Source organism: Equus caballus, chromosome 9, assembly GCF_041296265.1.
Source record: "Equus caballus isolate H_3958 breed thoroughbred chromosome 9, TB-T2T, whole genome shotgun sequence".
NCBI classification, from domain to species: Eukaryota; Metazoa; Chordata; class Mammalia; order Perissodactyla; family Equidae; genus Equus; species Equus caballus.
Window position 1 is genome coordinate 20,843,454 of NC_091692.1, and position 25,920 is coordinate 20,869,373.

General features: G+C 35.4%; 1 long non-coding RNA gene across 1 annotated transcript in view; it reads right to left on the reverse strand.

The window, feature by feature from the left end:
- Window positions 1-484: 484 nt before the first annotated feature.
- LOC138915381 (uncharacterized) overlaps window positions 485-25,920 on the reverse strand; it is a 122,289-nt gene continuing 96,853 nt past the window's right edge. Inside the window, exons 3-4 of the long non-coding RNA XR_011421251.1 lie at window positions 1,504-1,759; window positions 485-850 (exon numbers count right to left, since the gene is read on the reverse strand). This is a non-coding gene — a long non-coding RNA (uncharacterized lncRNA). The remainder of the gene's footprint in view (window positions 851-1,503; window positions 1,760-25,920) is intronic.

Consider the following 25,920-nt stretch of genomic DNA (forward strand, 5'->3'; position numbering starts at 1 on the left):
GCTTTGAAAATTCTGCGCAGCCTGATAGACTGGGGGCCAAAAAACTGCTTTTTGAAGACTAGTTTTCTTGAACAAAATTAAAAGCCTGATGATTCTCTCCCACCTAAGTACAATGGATAAACAAAAGCCCTTAGTAACACATCTGTTACCTGCCCCAAGTCACTTCATGATCTAGTTAACGCAGCTGTTTAGCAGATTTTCCTTCCCTCACACGAACTTCCAACATAGGTGCCCGCTCTTTAGCCTGGTTCCCTGGAGAAGTATGAAAACAGTAAGTTTCCAGTTCTCACTTTGTTATTGTGTGACCTGCATCGTGGTCTGTGCTGAGAGCCAGTCACAGTTACGGTTACCTGAGAAGTTTAGCAGCTCTTAGTTGTTGAAAGGTAATCATCATAGCTCACATCTCGATGTCTTTTAAAAGATGGGATATAATACTAATTAAATATGTCGTGTTTGCCCACATCAGAATGCACTCCAAAGAATCTTTCTTGCATCACTTATTTTATTGAAGCATTTTCATTTTCTTCTGTGGGCTCTAAGGAGGCAAGTAAAGATAGATAACTAAATCTGCTCCCGTTGTCCTCACATCCCTAGAGGAGAGTGAATGGTAAATTCACATGAGAATCCATCCATTTAAATAGCATCGGGCTGTTTGCACCCGAGCATTCGTATGTGCTGCCTACAGATGAATATTTGGTCTCTGTTGCTTCTTCAGACCTGCTCTGATGGTGGATCTTATCTGCATTGTGTCTTTGCTGGAGGGGCCTTATAGACTTTCTTGCCTTTCCTCCAACAAATCAAAGCTTTTCAAAATAACTGAAACATTGTAACAAGATGCCATGACACAGTTCTGAAAAGAAAAAGAAAATATATTTTAATTTCACGTACAATTGGCTCGGCAAATGTGGCAAGCATTGTGTTAGTGCTGCATAGGAATCAATCCCAGCCATAAGCTGGAAACATTCTACTGAGGGAGAGAGAGTATGATGCAGAGGGGGAAGCATTATATTTAATCCAGAAATCAAATCGCTGAGGGACCAGCGAGGAGGGAACAGTATTACTTCTTGAAAGAGATTGGCATTAGTGAACCATAGTTTAAAACAAGTATTCTTTCCAAGAGCAGAATGTTTTATAATCCCCAACTTTACCTGTCACAAATAAAAACTAATGTCAATGAAAGGACACAATTTCATGTGTATGCTTCACAACGTTAAGATCTCATTATTGTCTGGCAAAAGCTTTCCTACATTTTAGTGGTATCCTAAAACATGCTGAATTCTTCTACATAGTGTGTTTCTAAATTCTGCGGTCTACATTTTCATGGAAATAAATCCCTGAGCATGTCGTTCTCAGTAAATATAAAAAATGGTGGCATTTCTTAAAATATACTTTCTAACTTTTGGTAACATGGAGAGAATGTGCTGAAAACAACTTCAGTCAAAATAGAAACCCAGAGATACTGTAAATTAAATTAGGCCTTCCCCCACGACAAACATCTCTTGCCTTTCTTTGTTAAAGATGACAGTTTTTCTTCTGAGCCATCTTTAACTTCCCAGGAACATTGCTATGGAGTGGTTCAGGAGAGCGTGATATGGTAAAGAGGGGTCAATGACAAAATTTGGTGCTTCCAAAGAAACTCTTTGTAGTCGTTAGGTCATGTTTCAGGAAAGCAGTGCTGTCACTTCAGAGTAAAATTCCCATCTGTGCCAATGGGGTTGTCCTTATGGATTCAGAGAGCATTTTATGGTCTTTCTTCCCCCTGCAGAATAGAAAGGGTAATTTGACTCAGGCACATTAATATGAATGGCTTGGAGTTATATGATTGAAGATTTTTTAATACTAGCACCAATGTCAGCATGCAGGGTAGAAACAGTGCTCCAGGGTGCCAATGAGCCAAAGTACATATTCCTGTGACCAGAGAGACAAAGAGAAATTATTTTCTCCTGGAGAGGCATAGGTAAGAGGGAAGAGGTGTTTTCCTGCTTTCTCCGTATTTGCCATGTTATTTTAGAAGTAATCCTTTGAAAACCTTCTAGGGAAAATTGGCCATGAGAGGTCATAACTCTACATATCTGCCTATATATCCTTTTTGTAGTATCAGTAATGTTTGTTAACCAATTTTACCCTTTGAAGTTCAATGGTAGATATTTTTTAAATTTAGGTTTTGGATATCTCTTTAAGATTTTTGAATTTTGTGCCGCTTAAAATGGCTTAAAATGAGATATTCATGTCAGGGAGATGTCCTGCTGTTCTAGGAAAGGGAGGGGGACACCATTAAAAAAAATGTTGATAATCAAGGCCACCTGTGATCCTGGGCTGCTTTTTGGAGCACAAAGACACTGAGGAAAGCTGTTCTCCAAACTAAAGCAAAATTTCTGTGATCCACAAGACACTTCAGCTTCTTCCCACTAAGAAAAAAAGAAAATCATGCTACAGCAGGATCAGCTGCTCTCTGTTTCTTCTTTAAAAAAAATCGAGGTGGTTGCTATTTAACACAAAGCCCTGTGACCTTAGTACCGTGGCTGCTTTGAAACACCAAGCTATTTAATGATGCAAATTACAAACAGAGGGAAAACATCAGAAGAGTCTGTCTGGAAATTAGCTTGTTGGACTGAAAATTAGCTAGCTTAATCGAACTTGCAGGACTCAGATTTTCTCTGCAGAAGCCTGGCTTGGAGCTTTGGTCCATTTGCATTATCTTACTCCTCAATAGAGCCCTTGGAATTGTTGAAAATTAGAGACAGGAAAATCTATCTTCTATTTACATGGTTGAAATGGCCAAGAGACCCCATGGATTTTTACTAAAGGCCTTATGTTTTCCAAAGAAACATTACGTTAGATACTTGCAGAGAGTCAACTTAGAAAAATTAAATTATGACTATATATCAACAGTTCCTAAAAGGCTGAGTCAAATTATTCTTTCATCCTGAAGAAGTAGGATGAATCATATGTGTTGATACATAATCATATTTTTCTTTGGTTTAAGGACATTGTATGGTAACATGGCCCAATTCATGCAGAGAGAATCCTTGTAAACATTGAATCTAGTCAAAGACTTCAAAGACATGCTTAAAACACAGGACTATGTTTGCAGTTTATGAATAATTCCGAAGGTCAAAAAATTGTACCATGTAGAGATCACAGCATCAGGTCATCAAGATCTATATTAAAACATCAGCTATTAAATTAAGGGAAGGACTCGACAACTTTAAAGCTATATTTTTATTTTCTAAGAGCTATGAACAGGACTGTGGGATGATTTCTTTGAGTAGTTCCAGGAATATTTGTGCTTTCCTGTATATTGTTTTGAAAGACAAGATGACTATAAGTTTGTTTGTTTTTATAATACCAAAGGAATAAAAGTCCTAAACCATTTTGCCAACCAGATCTCCTGCTTTACGTCCAGCCTAACAATCAAACATCTCTGTTTGATGGAGAAAAATAACACAGATAAATGATGACACCCCCAGTATGGTATATCCCTTAATTACTAAAATAATCACTAAGTGGTAAGAGTCTAACTAATTATAAAGTAGCCTCAGATCCTACAAAAAAATAAGTTTAACTTAAGAAATGTAGTAGTTCAGAATATAGTTGGAAGCAATCTAACAGCACAGGCACAGTAAAGAGAAATTTACTGCTATTATTTGGATTTCATAATAAAATAATGATGACGTTGGGCAGAATTCATCAAAAGGAAATGACAAAAATATTTTTATCATTTTTCACCTTTAAAAAATAAAATATGCCATTATTTGTTATTTATAGACCTTAAATTTTAATGAAAATCTCTGGTAATCGTTTCTGAATTTCTGTTGAGACTACTGACAATTCATAAATATGTCAAATTTAGTTATTAGGAACATATTGTAATTTCTAACTTTTTACAAGATGGGTAACACTATCTTTGAAACTATTTTAAAACAACAGAGGTTATATGAAAACTTGATCTCTGTTAAATTTTTTAAATTGGCTGTTTTTCAGTGATGAAATAGCCTGTAGACGTCCACAGAATTCCAGCATCAATAGCCCCAGGTAGCTGACTGACTTAATTGTCATGTTCTACTCCGTCATAGCCTGAGTAATGGCAATTCTATTTTTAAGCAATTTTTGCAAACTAAACAATAGATACTATTGGTTAGCGTTTTGACAAGTGTTGAATGAAATTCATTAGCTATTATTAAATGCCTCTAAAGTCATATTTTACAAATTAATGCACAAACTGTATTTGCAAAAAAATGATGCTATCAGTATCTGCAGTCTATGTTTAAATAGCATGTAATATTTTGAGTTATTTATTTTCCTTGTTGTCTTTAAAGTGATAGAGAAACAAGACAGCAATGGTCCTCAAAGAAAATAGACTGTGGAACTGTTTTATTAAGCCTGCGTTTCTTTGATGTACACAATCTACTGTGTGTTGATTGCATACATCAGTGGTTTCTGGTTTCATTCTCTTATAACTGTGATAAACACTTTATACAAAAAAATAGTTATTTAAGCAAGATAATTCTGTATGTCATTTTGACAATACATTCAGGAGATGATAAAGTATTTTCTTCCTCATTATCCTTCAGGATCAATTTTCATAGTGCTGCTCAAATTTGGGTGCTTGGTTCTGAACAACTTCCATTTTGTAATCTGAACAATTTTCTGAAAATATTTCACCTCTAGCAGGAAATTACCCAAGATTCCCTCTCTTGACCCTTTCCCTGCCTATCCTTGTTCTACCTGTCCAATTTTCTGAATAGGGGAATACATTATCACCTGACTCACTGTTTAAATGCATTGCCCTCATCCAGCTGTTCTAATATGTCAGCCGTAAGTTGTATCGTTCCTGGGGAATCCTCCAGCTGATGACATAGTGGTCATGCCAACAGAGGGACTCCAAAGCACAGAATTGTTATCTTTATTCTATGAGATACAGTTCGCACTGTGAAATTCACATTGGTTGGTATATTTTTGTTATTAATCTATTTGGTTGGCCTTGATTCTTCTGCTAAATTTGGTGAGTGAAGCCCCCCATGACTTAAAAGCATTGAATATGTAAGGTGTATTTCGTGACCAAGCTAGTTCTGAAGCCTATCATGCTTACACAAAGAATGGATTATAATAGGATATATGTATATATGTATACATTATGATATATTTGAATATATGTTGTAAAATATAGCAAACACAATACACATAATGTATATTTAAACTGTATTAATATACAGGCATATTTACCACTCTAGGTGGCAAGTAAATTTATTTAGTTCGTGTTGTTTCAGAAAAGGTCCTGTAGGCATTAAAACAACAAATGGTTTCTAGGCAGAATATACATTTTACTACGGGGAAAAAAAATCTTTCTTTAAAAGACCATAACGGTGGTTAGCTTTTAACGTCCACATTGATAGATTCGGAATGAATCATCCCAGAAGGTGGGAGATGGAGGAGAGTGTGTCAGGATGCCCTCCCGTCCTCTTCTCTGTGTGGAGCAGCTGGTTACAGTACGTAGGATGGGGTGCGGATCGACAGAAGCGGCCTCTGCAGCAGAAGCGCATCCGTCCCGAGTGCAGGCTGTGGACAGCTCCTCCGTGGAACCGCATAGTGTCTCTTTTCACCCCCCACCCTCCATCCCCTGGCTACGTTCATGGCAAGCTGAGCTCTGAACGTGAGCTGCGATGCCTGACATTCTTGCAGCAGAGTCTGTAGCAAGAAACAATATTGGGTGCAAATGCGGGGTGGGAGGGCACAGGAAGATGGGAGGGGGAGATGGGGAGGCAGGGAGGCACAGGTAGGAAGGGAGTTGGGGTTCGGATGAGGCTTATCTCTTCCCACTAGATCTCCCTTGATCTCAAGGCCGAGAATAGAACTGCCTATTAATAAAAGCAAATCCTGTTTAAACACATTGTCTCCCTCCACCGACTAAGGCTGTAGGCTTCAGGTATCCGAATTCACTTAGCAACCTCTTAAGTGGATTTCAAAGGCCAGGAGACCACCAACATTTTTTTCCTTACAGAATTGTTTTTTGTAGAAAGCTTCCACATGTTGACTTGTATTACCAACAGGTCATTTGTGTCTCAGACATCCTATGGTCATTACATAAAAGTAAATATTATTAACAACAAGAATAGGAATTTGGAATGACTTTACCCACGTGTAAAATTAATGCTTTCCTTTCTTCAGGAACAATGAAAGCTTGAGAAGCTTATGTAAAAAGTGCTACAGAATTGTAAGACTAAGCATTCTAAGACCCAGCATCATCTTCATTTTAAAAAGTAAACATTTAAGGAGTAATTAGCAAAGAAAATACTGCTTATTTAAAAATAGATAGATGTCACTGTAGCCAAATAAATTCTGTCTATTCTAAACTTTTAACTCTCATCATGTGATTTCCCAAGTAATAACCCTCACTTAGCATCTTCTCATTTTCTCAGCATAGGCCTCACTGACTCGTTCAGCGGCAGCGATCGCACTGAGTGTACACTTACACCCTTCAGGAAAAGATCTGATGGGAGGCAGCCAGCCAGAGAGAACTTCAAGGATTTGGCAAAAGGCAAGGACGTATCTTAACCTATCCCAAATTCTCATTTTGAACATGTAGAATTTCAGTCACTTTAAAAAATAAATTTAATTATGTGTAGCTCAGTACTTTCTTCACAGTACTTGTACTCGAAATAGTTTAAGAACAAACTGTTCTAGGTTTTATTTTTACGGATCTGTAGGTAAGACTGCCAAAACTGTCACTTAAAAAATGTTGTTTGCAACCAGATTTTGGAATCTTCGTTTCTGGTTCAGAACTTTGAAAATAGCAGCCAAATGTTTGGATACTTGTTCAGTTGTGCAGATAAAAATTCCAGGACAGTCCAAAGCATTCCTATCTCTAAATGGAAACAACAACAACAACAATAATAATAATATAAGAGAAAGGGAGAGAGGAAGACAGGAAGGAAGATAAAAAAAGCAACCTAATGAGAAAAGCTACAAAAACTGTGCTTTGACCTACTTTGGAAACTTTTCTTTTCTGCCAGACTGTATTTGCAAAGACAAAGTCAGCTTCCTCTCAGGGTAACATGATTATTCTTTCATGACACCTTAGAATTCCAGAAAGGAAAGACCTCTGGGGTCACCTTGACATCCCTTGCCACTGCAGGCTTGAGCAGAGGCCTCGCCGGTTGTGCTGTGGGATGCATTACGGCAGGTTCAGATGTTAATGTAGCTCCCATGATTAGAAGGGGAAAAGATTTCTTTTATAAACTAGGTTCTGTAGCTCCCATTTCCAAATTACTCAGCCAGAGGCACTGGTTCTACCTTCCTTCTGTTCGTGCCCTCCCTCCCTGTCCAGACAAAAGGAACAGTACTCTCAACATTTTTTGTTGTTCTCTGGGTTGCTCTGGTTGGGCAAAGATCATCATGCTCTGATTTAGTGTTTTCAAATAAGTGTGCCCTCTGCTGCAGCGCTCTATTGAGAGACAACACAGCCCAAGCGGGAGAGTTCAGCATGGCCACTAATAAAACACAAGTGCGGCTTTGTCAGGCCACGAGTGATTACTTGAACAAGTGCCAACGAAGAAACCAAACATTAGAGCTCAGCGCTTCAGACCCTCAAGACAAAGGGCCAATTGACTTTCCTCATTAGTTTTTGTGCCAAACATGTAAACACAGTTTCCTCTCTATCTTTGATGCTCAAAACATGCCAGCTTGTTAACATCTTGGGTGGTACTGTGGTTTATGAGGCTATAAAGACTATTATGTTGGGTTGGGCATTTTTTTTCTCTTCTTATTGGAAAAGATTGGCTCATCCTATTTAACATTTTTTTTTCACGCAAGGAGAATCTTTGGGGCACTTTTCACTTGTCGCCAATTCCGTTGATTCAAATGTGGTAATCCATAAATGTAAAAAAATTTTGAAAAAGAAAAAAGATAGAAAGAAAGAACCCCAGAGAGATATGATCCTTACTAATTCCTGCAGAACGTGTGGGGTAAAAAGTCTGTTATACATGTTTCAAAAGGAAAATCTGTAATTATATAATTGTGAGAATAGGAATAAGGAATCTAGAGGACTGGTGAGCAAGAACTAATAATGGTTGTTGAGTCAAGTCAGAGCTCCATCTTGGGGTGACTGATATTACACCTCCTCACCACGCTCTCTTTTAATCAGTCTCATATCCCTATCTCAGAGGTCTCATTGTGCTATTTCAGCTATGACTTTTATTTCTTCTCCCTTCCTGTTATCTTTCTATTTCGCTATTCTTTTACACTTGTGCTTATCAATACTTCATACCTCTCTTCATTTCAGTCCTGACTTCTCAGGCCAGATGCAGTAGATATGTACAAATGTGTTGTCATTTGTGCAGTTATACAGAAAACTCTTTTCTCAAATTTGTCTTTAACTAGGCTAAGAGGAGAAAAAGAGCACTGGCTTAATGTCAAATAGTCATAATTGTGAATCTTGGCTCCATAAGTCAGCTGTATTAACTTCTTCCATGTGAAATCATTTTTCACCTATTAAATTGGCCAGCATCGAAAGGTGATAGAGTATGTTGTCAAGGTAATGTAAATTGTTACAGACTCTGTGGATGCTTATTTAATCACATTTATCAACATTAAAAATGCATATATTGTTTGTTTCACCAATTTCACTTCTAGGAATTCATCATAGATATATACTCACACATATATATAAAGGCTGATTTATACGTATATAAGGCTGATACTGCATGTAGAATTGTTTGCAATAACAAAAAGTTGGGCGGGGAGGACCACTAAATATCCATCATTAGGGAACTGGTTAGATAAATCATGGTATATCCATAAGTGAAAAACCACATATTTGTTCAAAATAATGCTGCTCCTCTGTATCTATTGAAATAGAATTATCCTCAATTTGTATTTTTAAGTGAAAAAGTAAGATGTATAGCAATGTGTTTAATAAGTTAACATTTATGTTAAAGAAATATTTATACATATATGTATATATATTTGTGTATATGTGAACATAGATAGTTGGTAAGAGAAGTGGCCCTAGAAAAGGGGGAACTGGGCTCAGGATCAGATCAGGGAAGGAGACTTACATTTTACTGTATAACTTTTTGTACCTTTTGAATTTCTTATAGTATCAATGAATCCTTGGTCTAATGAATTAAAATACATGGATTTAAAGCATGTCTTAGAGGCAATGCAATATATTCACTATTAGCTATTAACACCATTATTAAATGATTTAATTTTATTGAATGGTTTCGTGGTTAATTATTAAGTTGTTATTAAATAACTCATATTATTGAAATCTTAATGGGAGTTATTTTGTCCTTTAATAAAAACTGGCTAGTGTAGACCCCTATGGAAACGGGACTGAGTTTTGATATATTTTGTTATGGAAGATGGAGGAGTTTGGGGCCAAGACAGAAAAATTGTAAAGAGGGATCACAAGTGTTGATGGCACAGCAAAATGAACCCCTGGAGGCAGTGTGAGGACTCTGGGTCCCTGAATGAATAAGATACTGAATGAAAGGGAAAAGGGTGGAGGCTGAATCAGTGAAAGCAGAAATAAGACCTTTGAAATCAAAATAAACTCAAAGCACAATTTGATATGGTGCCAGCCTGGGCCAGCAAACCTTAATAAATGCTTAAATGTTCTATGAGGTGAAGGGATTTCAGGAGCATCCCTGAGCTTTGCAGCAGGTTTAGCACTAAGGAAGGTGCATTAGGTCTTTTGGGCCACTAGGGTACCATTTAGAGTAGTGTACTATCATTGCAGCCAATGGCCTAGAAACAAATGATTTCAAAGTAATGATACCCCAGTGGCCTAGAAGAGTTAATGTGCCTCCTAAGTGACTAATTTACCATTAGGGAGTTATTTAGCCTCTGGGGAAGATAGAATTTGTTCTCACAAAGGCACAGTAGTTTACTAGATAACGTTGAGAAGGAGAGCACAGCACAGGCATGTTCTATTTTGACACCTTTGTAGATTTGTTCTGCTGCTTTGGTCAGCCACTTAATATCTCTTTGTTCCAGCAGGTCCGTGAAACAGGGCCACGGTCCTTTAATCTATGCAAATCTCAGGCAAGATATATGGATTGCTAAAACAGCACATCGAAAGGACTTGAAGGAGAGTACTCTTAATATGGAGGTGGCAACCTGTTATAGAGGCCAAAATCATGTACTGAAAATTAAACAACCAGATTTTAATCCTCAAAGTGCTAGTAACTAGCTAGTTGACCTTAGGTATGTTTCTTAACTTCACTAGATCTAAGTGTCCTTATTCATAAAATAAGATCAGATTTGATAACCTCTGACACACATTCCAACTCTAACATTCCTGAATTTTAGCCAAATACTTGAGAAATAGTCAATCAAATGGAAATAACATGTACTAAGAAGATAAAATTTAGAAAAATACGTCTCAGCCAAAGAAGATAAATATGAATAAAAAAAGATGGTGTCTATTGCTGATAGATTTATCCCTCTGTTTTGAAAAATGGAGGATATACTCATGAAAAAGGCAAAAGAAAACATTTAGCAGCACAAATAATATACATAATGCAGACCCACATTAAAAAAATACAAAAATCAATGATGTACAACTGTAATTTCACAAGGATGTTAACTTTCATAACCTTAATAAAAAAAAAATCAGGTGTGGTTAAATCACAAAGGCTTCCTGGAAGATGCAAAGAAAAGAGGATATTTGAGTTAGCAGAATAAAAGAAAGAAGATATTATGGTGGGAAATAATTAATATGCAAAGGCAAGAATTTAAGAAGAACGAGTAATATAAGCAGAATGGTAAGCAAATTGACAATATTAACAATTTTGCATACAGGATTAATAATATATTGGAATGAGGAAGTTAAGAATGTCATAGAGGTAAAAGTTTATTGATGAAAAAGCTTAACAACGATTACAGAGAGGAATTTTTATATGAAAATATAAGAAGTGTAAGGTTCATAAATGTTTTGGGACATAATCATGCAATGATAAAAGCATAGCTTAAAAGAAAATTATTCATCAAAATAAAGTAATCAAGGCTGAAAGAAAACTCAGGGAGACCACCAAATAAATACAGATTGATTACTGTAATTAATAATATTTCACTGTATCATATTACTTTTTCTTCTGCCTGTCTGGAATCCTAACAAACAAAAATCTGAAAAGCTTGTTGGATGAAATAAAAACAATATGAAGTTAAAGGAGAAGAAACATTGTTCCAAATACTCTACAACTTGATAAATTTTAGAATCTACCCAATGACTAAATAAATTGAAATTAGCATTAGAATATTTAGGCATAGAGTTTAGAGGAATTACATCACCATTTCTCTTCTGATTAGGGATTAGATTGGATTGTAAGAAAAATTATAACATTTTATTGTATTTACTATGCTTTTTGCACTGGGATGAGCATCCTTAAAGAGATTATTCTCTTATAAGTATTTAGCTTCCTAGTGAGCCTATTGCTGATGGAGAAAAACACAAGTTCCTGAAAACATATCTAACTATGGGGCCGGCCTGGTGGCATAGCAGTTAAGTTCACTCGTTCTGCTTTGGAGGCCCAGGGTACTCTAGTTCGGATCCCCGGCACAGATCTATGCCCCACTCATCAAGCCATGCTGTGGCAGGCCTCCCACATATGAAATAGAGGAAGATGGGCACAGATCTCAGCTCAGGGCCAATCTTCCTCAGCAAAAAGAAGAGGATTGGCGGCAGATGTTAGCTCAGGATGTCAATCTTTCTCAAAAATATATATGTATATCTTTACATCTGTTAACAAACTTTTTATTCAATGTCTTGTCAGCATCTAACGTTGAAGACCAACACAGCACAGACAGCTTGGACTCAAGTCCTGTGGTTTGTAACAGTCCTTTGGTTTCAGAATAATTTCCTATATAAATCTCCATCTCAGGATTTAAATTTTGCAAGTTGACATTGCTGTATAGTTGAATTAACTAAGTACATTATCACAGACCTGGTAAAACAAAGCAAGAAGCACAAGTTAGTGAGCAAGTGGTCTTTGCAAAGCTCACAAATAAAGCGTACGGATTGTACTCCTATTATGCCTTTCAGACCTCCACTCAAATTGTGCTTATTCTGAGTTTATACAAGATTATTGTCAGTCTGGTTGCATATACTTATTTCTATTAGAGTAAAAATTACTAGGAGAAAGGGGACTGTGATTGGCAAGCACACTGCCAGCAGAGAGTTGGGAAGAATGTCACACAGGACAGAGGAGGACAGAGTAAGATTTCAGAACTACAAATACAAGAACTCGAATAGACACAGGCGAAGGCCGTTAAGTGAAGAAGCAAACAGCTCTGCAGAACTCACTGGCTCTTCAGAGCATGACATCATGGGCTATGACAGCTCGGTATGATAGTTGATAAAAATAATAATGAGCATGAATTACCAAGACCTAAATAAATTCTGATAGGTACATGTTGTGACTAACATAAAGAGTCGAAACCAAAGAATTTTGTGTTTATAAGGATTAAAATTTGACTATCCAGAAAATTCTGATATTTGGAAAAGCATAGTTCCTTGGGATTATAGGTTGCCAGGTTTATATATAATATACCTTTTTTTCCCCCTATTTTTCCTGAAAGGGTGTTCTGTGAAAGCATTGTTTGTGATCCATGAGCAAAACCTCTGTGGCTTGAGTTTGAATTTGAATTTTACTATGTAAAATGCACAGCAAGTTTATGGATTTAGTTTTAGATTTTCTCAGATGTAAAATGGTGGTACTAAGACCCACCTTGAAAGGATGATATAATGTTTAACTGACAATGATAAACATTTTTAAAAATCACACTTAGAAAGTATTTATCATGTGCCAGTGTCTGTGCTAAGGCTTTCTGTATATTAATTCAATTCTTGCAAACACGCTGTCAAGCAAGCCTGATAATATCAGCCCCAGATTATAGTTGATGAAAGTGAGGAATAGAGACATCATGTAACTGGTCTAAAGTCACACAGTTATACAGTAGCAGAACCAGGATTCAAATTCAGGTGTCTTGGCATCAATGTTTACTCTTTAATCACTAATCTCATATATACATATATATAGAATACATATGAAAATTATAGTGCCTAGCATAAATTCAGCTCCAACTAGCTTCTTCTGACTTTCCATTTCCTTTATACAAAAATTTAATACCAAAACAGAGAACAATAATTTTATTTTTCTAATTACTGCTTTTTTATTGATGCTAGTGGCTGTTTCTCCTGCTGTATTTCACAAAGTTATGATATGACTCTGCATTGACTACTTATACCATTCAACATGTATTAATTATGCAATTTCTATATGCTAGGCACCAAAGGTGCAGAGATGACATATATTCCCTGTCTTTGGATTGCTTATGGCCTGGAGGGTGGGTGGCACTATGCAGAACTTTTGAGCTTCCCTGTCAACACTCTGCCTTCACAGATAGGAAAGGAATTCTGTCCATGGATTTTTGTGGTTTTGTCTAGCATAAGGCATGCTCAGTCAGTAGAAGCATGAACCTCTAGACCTCGCTTTGACCATGATTTTCAAATGTGTTCTTGATTTTATTGCCCACCAGTTGAACTATGTAGGAGCCATGAGAATACATTATTGCAGAATAAGGAACTGCTTTGAAGACAATTTTAGGGAAAAACTAACGGGAGATATCAGGAAAGTTGAAAAAAATTTCATTACCTTTGGTGGTTCCCTGCAATGTTTGGAGACAGCATAGAGAACAGAGAGATGGGATGCCAATAACCTGATTTTGGAGGCTGGTTTAATTGAGTTTAGTGTAGCTTTGCTAGAAATCTTGACCACTCTTCAATTTGTCTTTATGAGGAAGCATTTCTTAGGATTCTATATCCAAGTAATTGTCAAAGAAATGACACATATAAAAAGAGATATACCATTGAGAATCATATGGGACCATCTGTCTCCTAAAATAAAATACATATATATTGTTATATATAAATATATGTAGTTATAAAATAAATTTGAACATTTGACAGAACATTTAGAAAAGAGAGGAGAGGAAAGGAGAGGAAGAGTGAAGCGAAGAGGAGAATTGGAGAGAAAGAGATAGAAGAGACTGAGAGAAGAATGAGAATCAATTCAAATTTTAATATCCTGAAGGACAGACTTTAGCAATTTGTGTATATTTTCTTCCAGGTTTTATTCTAAGTAAGCATGTTTTACCAAGTTAAATGCATGATAGAAATACAATTTTGTGTCCTGTTCTATTAATAGTTTTTAAACATTATAACGTAACTGCATACCTTAAAAATTTATGTTAATATTTATGTAATATTTTTAAAGTCTGTTTTATTTATTCATTTATTTCTTTTAAAAATTGAATGAAAAATACTTTCCAGGCACTAGGTTATACTTTAAGAATGCATAAATTAATAAAACTACTTCTTGATCTCAAATACCTCATAGTTTATTTTTTTGGTGAGGACGTAGACATATAACCAAGGAAGTACAGTAGAATTATACACATATAATAGTAGATTTATGTACAAAGTAGTTTGGAAAACCAAAAAAGAAGAATGATCAATCCCTTTTTGGGAGAAAGGGTCATAAAATGCTTCATTTAAAAAAGTTGGTTTTGAAGGATTGTTACAAGTTCTTGAGGTTGAAATGCTGGGGAAGAGCAAGAGAAGTTGAACTTCCAGGCAAAAGGAGAGCGTGAGCAAGGAGACTGAACACACGACATGTGCAAGGTGCCACAAAAGTCATTCTCAGAGAAGCTTCTGGTGTGAGAGAGCTTGCAAAAAAGAAGTGAGGCTGAAAGTAAGCAGAGGCATAACGAGAAAGTCTTATGAAGTCACTGAGGGTTCAAAACTGGCACCATCACCTTTGTATCTGAGTAAGGTCACCCCGGTACAAAAGCGGTAGATGGTCGAAGAGAAACACAACTAGAGGGAAACTGGTTAGTGAACTATGGTTAGACTGGACTGCAGATGATGAGGGTGTGAACTACAGAGATGCTTGGATGTACTAACATGAAAACAAGGAAGAGAACTAAATCTGAAGAGGAAGGTAGTTGGTCTGGTGTTACTGTGTTCGTGAGAGGTATTGGGTGTTGGATTGAAGCCCAGGAGAAACATAGGCTAGAGATAAGGATGTCGGAGTCATCAGAATGTATGAAAAGTGTTAAAATTCAATTCCTCCTGGTTAGAATTCAGATTGAGATTCAGAGGCAAGATAGTAGATACTTAAGGGCTCACGGATTCCTACAGCAAACATAGCCCCAAACTGGTTTTTCCAAGTTCATCCATTAACCACTTCCAGACTATATCATAGAAGACCAAGTGTTTATTATGTAAAGAATGGACAACGCAGGATTTCTTTGAGGGAAACCCTAAGCCAATCAAGGAAAACTTGGAGAGCCTGGCATGAATGTTTTCAATAATAGCTGGTACCTGACTTTCACAGGAAAATTGTCTGACAGGGATCCTTTGGCTGGTGAGGGCAGACTGTGGCAGCAGGAGGAGGAGGCTGCCCAGGGAATATCTCAATTGTTAATTTTTTAGGAATTTTGTGAGCTAATTGTCAAAGAGGGCCATTATTAAAAACTAACTATATAAACAAATCAATTGTATTAATTGGTTTAGATTATATAAATTTTATTAAAAACAGAAGTAATATATATTTAAAACATTCCTTCTTTTTTATTTCATTACATTTTTACTTTTATCTATGCTCTTGTGTTTATGATGGAAATACCATAAAATACTGTGCTACTCCTCATTTACTGACATCCCGTTGATAGCTTAGAATTGGCATAATAGGAGTATATATATCCAGGAAATCAAAATTTTCCTCCCCAAAGAGGCAATTGTTGAATTTTTCACCACCATACCACTGGGCATGGTATATATCAGAGAACTGTAGGAAATTTCTAGCAATTAGAGATGATGTCTCCAAAGGACTCAGAGAGGTGCTCCAAAACAGTTAGTATTTGAGTATCAGCCCCATTCAGGGAGGCTCCATGCAATCCACTCTTTCCAGGAAGATTTTGTCTGTGCTTTACCTCTCCACCCACCCCCAGCTCTAACACTTTTCAGTGGTTTAGGATATTTTAACAAAATTTACCTATTTCCCTATATTATAAATTTACTATGTTTCAATGATTTGCAATTTTAAACAAGGATGCAATACATATTTTCACGATTATAGCTTTTACTATAGCTTGGATTTTTTTTTAAGGAAAATTCCTAGGAATTGCATTAGAGATTACAAATGTGGTAAAATTAACATTATTTTCATAATATTGTTATACACAATTTTAAAATATTTTCTACACAATGGAGTTTATATTATATCTTGATCTCTCATCCTGTTATTTTAATGAAATTTGTGTTGTAGTTTCTGACATTAATTCATATTTTTGAGAATATTAATCTATGATAGGGAAAGTCACTCCTCAAAATGCCTTGTTTCCTTTTATCTTTCCTGAGATTTGTAAGCTATATATTCCATTGAAAATTCTCTGAGTGGTTAACTTATCTTTTAATAAAAATTATTTTTAACATAAAAGTAAAATGTGTGTTCCATGAAAACAGTTAAAATTCACACAGTATAAATGAAAAGAAAAGCTTCAATTCCTATACCTCCAATATCCCCCTGAGAAACCATCACTCTCATTCATGGTTGTGTTTTTGTTTCTCTGGTGGCTGCCACCATAATTCTAAATAACATTGTTCTAACTCTATGACTCACCTTTTCAACTTTAAAGCATTTACACTTTTTCAACTAACTGAAACCATTCCCATAACTGTTAGGTACATAATCATTTTTACTGCTTCAACATTATTTTATTCATGGTGCCAGATAATATTTAAAGCTTTCTATCTCATTTCATAAATCAGAGTCATTATATAAGTATTATTCTTCACAGGACAAAGCACCTGCTGGGCCTGTATAGAAGGAATGTAATTCCATGTTTTTATATATTTGTTACTTGAAGAAGAATGTGTTCCAAGCACCAAATTCAAGCCGAATTAATTTATTATTGACCACCAATTGCTCATTATTTTGTACATGTTCCTTCATTTCATGTTTGCACCATGACTTTATTAAACAACTTTTTTCCTTGGCATTTCTAATTTCCTTCTGTTTTTAACTGACAGAAGAACTATTTGCCTTTTTCACCATCTTGTGGAGATCTTCCAGCTTTTTCTTCACACAACATTGTGAACGAAATTCATTTTCTTTTTTTTAAAAAAAAATCCCATGAAGCTTTTGACATCTTGCTCTAATTTGGATCAACCGCTTTTCAGTTCTGTTGTACAGCTGATATTCTGGAAATTGTTTTCATCCTAGAGTAGTTCCATTTTTTTCCTGTAGCTTATGTCTAATGAGTATATAGTAAATACACAGCAATCTACATGGTTGTAAGTTATAATTTCTTTCTGAAACTCCTCTTATTTGTTACATATTGGCATTCTATATTGATAAATTCTCTTAAATTCTTATCGTATTTTCCTTGGTTTGGTGCTGACAGATTTTTATATTTATTTAATTAGAAACATTAAAAGCTTAGAAGATCTTACATAAAAATCTGCATTTCTGCCTCCTCTTGAAGAGTAACAGGCTCTGTTAACCCTGAACTGCTTGATAATTCACACCGATTTGGAAATGAAGAGTTAAGTTGCACAGTGTAGTAGCTGCCATGGATTTTCTCTGCATGAGTGTAGGTAAAATGGGCTTTTCTCAGAATAGCAGAGCTGAGCTTGAGGTCTGTGTATTTGCCTGGGGCATGTCTACCTACAAGATTCATGTTTTGGCATGCAGGCAGGAGCAGACTGCACCTTGACCATGCCAAAACTAGGTGTTTATTTTAGCATATCAAAACCCACAGCCAGCTTACCTCTCCCTAGGCAGGTTTTTCCATTTCTTTTACAATGTGGATCTCAAGTGCAAACCCTGATTCAGCCAATCTGCATTTCAGAAGACAGGAAGAGAACTACCTAGCTGCTTGACATTGGTCCCTCCTGTCCCCTGCCTGAGTCCTGTTAGTTCACAGAGGCCTTTACGATCATGTGCCTTTTCTCTTAGTTTGAAGGGTTTTTTTTAAGAGCTGCTGTTTTTGTTTGTTTGTTGTTTGATGCTTATTCTTTCTTAAGTGGAAGAAATTCATTCCAATGTAGTGTTTACTCTAGTCTCATTCTCTGTTCATTTGAGTGCTCCTTAAATCTCCTTGGCATAATACTAGCTGGAGGGCAGGTTGATATATTCTGCTGCTAGACCAATTTCCAGCATCAGCAAGCATTTATCCTGTGGCTTCTATAGCACTGAGGTGTAATTTTCTCCTATTCCCATTGCCTGGATATCTTACTCTGATGCAGTGGGGTTTAGGAGAATCTACAATCCCACGGATGCCCTAGTATCCGGCTCCACGTATTGCCGTTTAGCTTCTATTGACTTACTCATTTGGCATGAGATCTCTCAACGTGTAACTCTGCTATGACCACTGCTCTCTGCCCTATCATTTTGTTGGAATTACAGTCTCCAAACAGATGTGGAAAGAAAATTTTCAGAGGGAAAGGGAACAATACATTGATCTACTCAAAAAGCAGTAGAGGGATGGTCAGCAGGGTTTTATTACTACAAAAAAATGGGTATCTGGAGTGGGGTTCGGTTGGGGCATCTCAGAAAAAGAAAGACGTTAGATTCTATCTTCTTTCTTTAAACTGGTAGGTTTATTTCTTTTGAGGTGGGGTATTTTAAATGTCAGCAAATTTTATTCTAAAATTATATGAATCTATAACTCTTGGTTAATAAAAATCTTTCCTGATTTTGGCCAGCAGTTGACTGTCAGTAGGTTTTGTTCTCTTTTTCTTGTTTTTTGTTTTTGTTTGTTCCCTATATATTTTTTAGTTATAAGATGGGAGAGACTGAGCTAAATAGCAGTTTTTTAACATGCATCTGTTGAAGTCTATTGTGAGAGCTGTTATGAATTTGGTATATAACCAAGTAGTTTTCCTAAGGTAATGTATCAAATAGTTTTACAATGCCAACAAATGAATTTACTTCCATTAATTTAATAGATTGAAAGAATTTTTCTCTTGAAAAAAATATATTAAATAAGCTTCTTACAAAATAAAGAAACTAACTTTTCCCCGTATTTTCAGCTGTATTTATTTTTCCTTTAGTCTGTTTCTTTACCTGTGTTACGTCAGAAGTTGGTAATATTTAAAAATTTGTGTACAATGTAGTGGTTAAGCACACAGGGTTTGGAACTGTAGCAACGTGGTAGAAAGGCAATGTTCAATTTTGCTGGCACTCTTAACTGCTCTCCATTCTCTTACATTAAAGGCTACAAAAAATATGTTAAGCTACGCTCTTTGACATTGTGATTTATCCCAGATATTTCTCTGATTCTTAGCCTTGAATCTTCTCTTTCTTATCTATTTACCTGCTTTCCTCCATCTAACCCTATGTGCTTATGTCAAACTTGAATAGCCTGTCTTTTCTTTTTTAAGCCTCTATCCATGAAATTCAACTGAAAGTAAGAGATTCCCTACATTGGATCCAGAATCCAGGCCTTCACATCTGTAAGTGAGCTTGAATAAAATTTGTCTTATTAAGTAATCAAACATATTATAAAGCTACCATAATTGAAAGATTTTGACCCTGAGGTAAGACTAGACATTTCAACAGCTCAGAATAATTAGACCACACAGATGTTACTATTTTTGTAAGAATTTAATATTTAATTAAATTAATACATCAATATGGAAGAATAATATTCAATGAAGTATTTAAAAACTAAGAAGATTGGGGAGGGATGGCATTTGGGATTCCAAACTCATTCAATTGAACATTAGAATCTAAGATTTTCCATTTATTAGCTGAATGACATTCCTCAGTCACTGGACCTCTCTAACTCTGTATTCTCAACAAGGTAGAGATAGCAAAGTCCACCTGTAGAGATGCTTAGATGTAAAAAACACAAAACCTGTGCAGTGGGCGTTAAAAACAAAACAAAAGACAACTCCAACATGGTAGTTCATCTTCTCACTTTACTTATTATTATTATTATTATTTTTGTAACTAGGTAACTGGGCCTGAGTCTCAAGCCAGATGACACGAATAACTTGATTCATGAAAAAGAGGGAAATAGGGATGATTTTTTTCTTCCTCAATCCTTCACCTTTTGGATTGCAATCCTCTGTTCTCTCCTATGTCTACCCCTATTGGCAGTCCATATTATAGATAAAAGTGATCATATCAGACCCGCTGTGCTGACAGTCATTGACAGTTCCTCATTGTTTGCTAGATCTTGGAAGATTAATTGTTTCACATGTTTGGACTTATCAATGAATAATTATCTGGGGCTTTTTTGACTAAAAGTCTTTCAGTAGTTTCAAAACTGTAAAAGTGAGCCCAAGAACCTGTTGGAATTAGCAGCATCAGCAACCCTAGGTCCTAGTCACTTCATCAACAGAGCACACGCTTCTGAATTCCCTCCATTGGCTTCTCTCTGTGGGTCAGAGGCCAGACTACACACTTCCAGTCAGTGCAGCAAGAAAAGGCACACACTAAGAAACTAGCTTGTCCGATGGTTAAGGTATCCCACTTTTAACAACAACTTTTTGGTTAAAAATAACCAGCGTGATTGTAATTTTGCTTCCAGCAAAGCTATAAGAAGAAACACCTACCTGCATAATTTATAGGGGAAGGAATCGATCGATTGGGCTGTGAACAGCTGAGTGATCTCACAATGTTAGTGTGAAGAGACACTGATTCCTCTTGTTGTTCATGGTGATGGCATTGCAGTTATTGAGCATAACTTGAAAGGCAAGATTTTACTGAAATTCACTGTATTTGTTGGTCACAATGAATAAACACTAAACCCTTGAATGGGTCCTGGCCAATGTGAAAATTGGACTGCAAGACCCAAGGGCTTGGCTGTAGAGTTCATTATCGTAACTTCTAGGCTTAGTTCAGACGATGTTTTTGTCATTTAAAGTCTGATAGAGAAGACATGCCAAAGATCCACTTTTCTTTGTTTGGAAAACAATGCTGCCTAGCATATTTTATAAATAGATTAGAATGGTTACCAATATGCAACAAATGCTGCTTTTCGTGTGTCATGATTTTTCCAATACAAGCTTAGAACTGAGCCAGATCAACACACCAAATGTTTTACCAACTGCTGAAGGAGAGTGATACTGTCTCATTCTGATCACTTAATTTGGAACTCTAGTGTTGACTTTACCTTTTAAAGTCATATTTCATGGGTACCGTGACTATATTTTCTGATCCAAGTGTTGTTGAACACAATGTGGTGAGAACTTCTATAAACGGGTGAACAAAATGATAAATTTTTATTGATGTGGACTGTTCCTATAAATGACAGCTGTATTGTCATTTTTACTCTGTGTCTAAGTTTCTGCATGTGTAATATGAAGACTATAACGCCATTCTCATTACCTTAATGAACTATTTACCAGATTAACCAGTTTATCACTGATGACAAATGAGAAATAACTTGATAGGAAAAATCATTGAAAAGATGACTAATAGTGAACAAATATGGGAAAATATATAATCAAAATGATCTAATAATTTAGGAAAGAACATTGAAAATCTATTGATTTGATCATTGACTAACTGATCATGTTGTTGAAGTATATCCGTATGTTTATACACATTGAGGATTGATCATTGGATCACATTGTAACATATATGCATTTTATGGTAGTTGAGTTTTGTATCAATGAACATTGGGGTTTTGTTGGAAGTTAGTCTTCTTTTTACAATGGGTATACTGTAAACAGATACCTTTCTATAGCAGGGGGAGTTTTCCAATCTACTAAATTCTAACAGAGAAAACATTTGGGTAAAATAATAATATATGGAAACGTCTGCGATATTATGTGCTTTTCAAAAACATCTGTGTTCTATTTTCCTGGCTTTTAGATATTGCTTTGTTATCTGTTTATGGAAACGTTTTTCTTTTATTCAAGCACCGTAATATTTATTGAGTACCTACTATGTGGGACTCAGCATGCTAAATGCTTTCACACGTCCTCCATTTGCTCTGAATGAACAATAGGACATGTTTACAAGTGAAAAGACATGGACAAATGTGTGTAATTGTGCCTTTTCAAAGATGCAATGGGGCAGTAACATATTTGAGTTCTGAACTAATCAATCACCTTAGAACACAAAACGAATTTTGATTAGTCTCATGCTTAGAAGCCTCTTTCAAAATTTGCAAGCTTTACTATATATTGGAATTCCAAATATCATGCTGTTCTTCCTACCTTTGTTCTTCTGCACTGATAGTTTTTAAAATGAAAGCCCTAATCTGTATTATATAGGATCATTAATTTCTGCATTTTACACTTGAGCAACAGCACTCTGATTATCTGCTGCAATGAAAAGTAAGCAGCCCTGCTTTTGCAGACTTAATTACCTACTGCAGGGCCTTTCTTTTACCCGTTACCACAAACAGTCTGGAAATGGGGTCAAAAGCATGATTAGAAACCAAATTAGTCACTGAATCCAGAATACAAACATGGAAACAGATCCAATAAGCCACTCTCATACCGAAATCAGTGTCCTATCACACCTGGGTTTATCCAGAGATCCTCTTAATTTCACATTCCTCACAAGAACAAAGCCATGTAGCAAAGGCTGTCCAATGACTTTTATATCTGAGAAAATAAAATGAACTTAATAATAAGCAAGGGATCAGTATTATGGGTGATCAGAGTCAGTCTAGGTAACAGGATCTCTTAAAGAATTTGATTTACAGGTTATATCATGCCAGAAAGAATGCCCACATAGTTTTTAATAATCACTCTCAGATTTTAGCTTAAAAATGTCATAGAATAGGCAATTCATTGGTTTATAAACTATTTTTATAATAGTTTAAAAATAATTAGCATTAGTCTTGATTTTTTTGTATATATCTGTCCTTTATTTGAGAATTTCATTATATGCCATTTTATGGGGGTTTTCTAAAGCCTTGTCAGTTGATATGACAGATCATATTCATTTAGTGTTTTACTTTATTCACATCCAGGTTCTAAACACAACACTAAAGTGCCAACAGAATTTGGAGGTATTTTCTAGCTAGTACATAGAAAAGAAAGATGTCTTGTAGATTAAGATCTTCCTTTTCAGGGAATTTAAAGGACAGTAATAGAATTTTCTACCATAAATGAAATGCTGGTCGATTTATATTAACAGGGATAATAGTGTTTACTTACAACATTGATAGGTTCAGTAACATGATGATCTAATTTAAAAGATTGTGGGGCAAGATGACTGTTGTTTGAAAATATGCATAAAAGGCAACAGGGAAACAAAATGAGAAAATATTTGAGGAATATACAGGGAAATAAGTCAATAAAAGCAAGTTGACATTAAGAGATCATTCAGTTCCATTTGGAATTTGCTTATTTGAATCTATTGCACACAATTAAATGCCACTAGTCACGGTAGCTAAAGCTTAAGATATCAAATATAATCCTCTTTTATTTATAAGATGAATGTTCAGAAAAGCAATAGTTTAACGAGCTTTACTTATCAATAAACAGTCTTGACTAAACAATCTGGCTATATTTAAAAGTCATTGTTTATATATTTCAAGTGGCTACATTCTTGTGACATACAAACAAGAGTCCCCATAGTCACTTATAGCTATAAAACAGTTATCTATAAATCCCCATGTCCATCGAAAAATTGAGGAAAATACAGAGATTTTCTTAGGATAGCTATTCCTTCTCTGGATTTATGTCTATTTCACTTGTATTTTTACCTAATCTCTTTAATCCAGTCATAACCAGAGATGAAAAAGTTTACTCTTAATAATGAAGATGTCGTGTATCCTTAACCAAAGCAAAGTAAAGATCTGAACAATTATGTAGTGAATATATGGGAAATATACTGAATAGACAGAATGAGCTAGGTCACGAAGCTTTTCCTTTAATCAAAGTTCTTTCATTCTTTTTTCTTTTAGGGGATGTGTGTAGGGTGAGGGGAAGGTTCTTTCAGTCTGCATTGTCCAATAATTTGATGGATGCTTCCATTTTGTGGCTGTGGCCTTGACTAAAGTGAAGACTGAAAGCTCACTGAATTAGTTTTGAAACAACCTTAGAGAGGCCTACTATTTCCTGACTTTTTAGGGGCTATCAGTAAAATATAATATCCAGGTACTATTGAAGTAAGGACATTTTTTTCAAGGAGAAAATGGTCTCATTGTTACTAACCCATTTTTCTAGAGCTATTTTCTCTCATCAAGGGGCCATTGTCCAGTGAGTATAATTTTGGAGCAAAAAAGCCTTATATTCTATCAATGTTGAACATACTTCTGCTACCTGCCTATTCTTATTTTGAGGGATTCTATCATAAAGATTCAACTAGTTGATCAATATTTATTGTCTGCTGAGGCAATTTGTGCTTGGATGATACAAAATCCTAAAAGACCTCAAAAAGCTTACAGTCCAACTGAAAAGACTTAAAAAATAACAACATTCATAACATAAAACACATTCTATCAGAGTGAGTTTTGGCACCTTAGCAAGTATAAGCTTTGGAGCTACACAGATGTGAAGTAGATTCTCTCTTTCCTAATATGAAGCCTGAGACCTTACATAAATGAGAGGTTTCTGAGACTCAGTCTTTTCACTTATAAAATGAGAATACAATTATCCGATTATCCAATTCAAGAGATTGTGTGAATATTAAAAATACTGTATTTTTAGCATCTGGCATAGAACATGTGCCAAGTACATAGTTGCTAATTATGACTATGATTGATTACTCCTAGTAATCCTGTGTATAAGCACATTATATATAATACAGATGCAAGTGTTCTAGCAGATATATGCAAGGTGGTTAGGAAGGCAAAGAGAACTGAGGCAGAAAATACAGAAACTCAGAAACCTAAACAATGGTGATAAAGAAGTGAATTGGAATTCACAAAATTGAAAAGCAGGCTACTTTGGAAAGAGAATTGAAAAGCAGGATTCAATAGATAATATAAAGAAAGAATCAGAGAACTTAGTGGCAATTTGGATATACGCACAAAGAGAATTGAAATACGAAGTAAGCAACAATATAAAATTCATAATGTTTTTCACTTAAGTGAAGACCATCAGGCACACAAAGGAGCAGGAAACACAGCCTATAATGAGGAAAATAATCAATTAAGACCTTTTTAGAGCTGACATTTGTTATAATTAGCAAGATTCTGGATATTATTCAGATGAAAAATAAGTTGCATTTCAAAATAGAAAAGATAATTGGGAAACAAAATTTAAGGAACAATATCACTTAATTATTACCAATATTTTAAACACATAGGATAAATCTAACTTATCTAAGGGAGCACTAAGATAATACTGTAATGTAGAAGGACGATCTTTTCAATGATGCTGGGATGATTAGATTTTAATACGGAATAAGTATTAATTCTGATCCTTATCTCACACCAAATACAAAAATTAATTACAATGGGACTGTAAATTTATCCATGAAAGTCAAAAAATTAAACTCCTTGGGTATAACACATATCATCATAATCTGGAGTATGAAAATACCCCTAAATAGAACATTATTCATAAAAGGAAAACTCAATACATTGCATTAAATTAAAATTAAGAATGTCTGTTCTTCAAAAGAGAGCGAGAAAGCAAATCACAAAGTAAAAGATATTTTTATACATATAAATAATGAGGCTCATATCCAAGATATAGAAAGGATCTTTTTATTGAAAGAAAGACTACACAATAAAATAATATGCAAAAGACTTAAACTGGTACTTCATGAAAGAGGCTATCCAAATGACCAATTAAAATATGAAAAGTTTTCAACCACATTAGTCATCAAGGAGATACAAATTAAAACTACACACCTACAAAAATAGCTAAAATTAGAAAGATGACACTAGAAAGAGTTGGTTGAAGATGTGGAGCAATTGTTGCTCTTATAC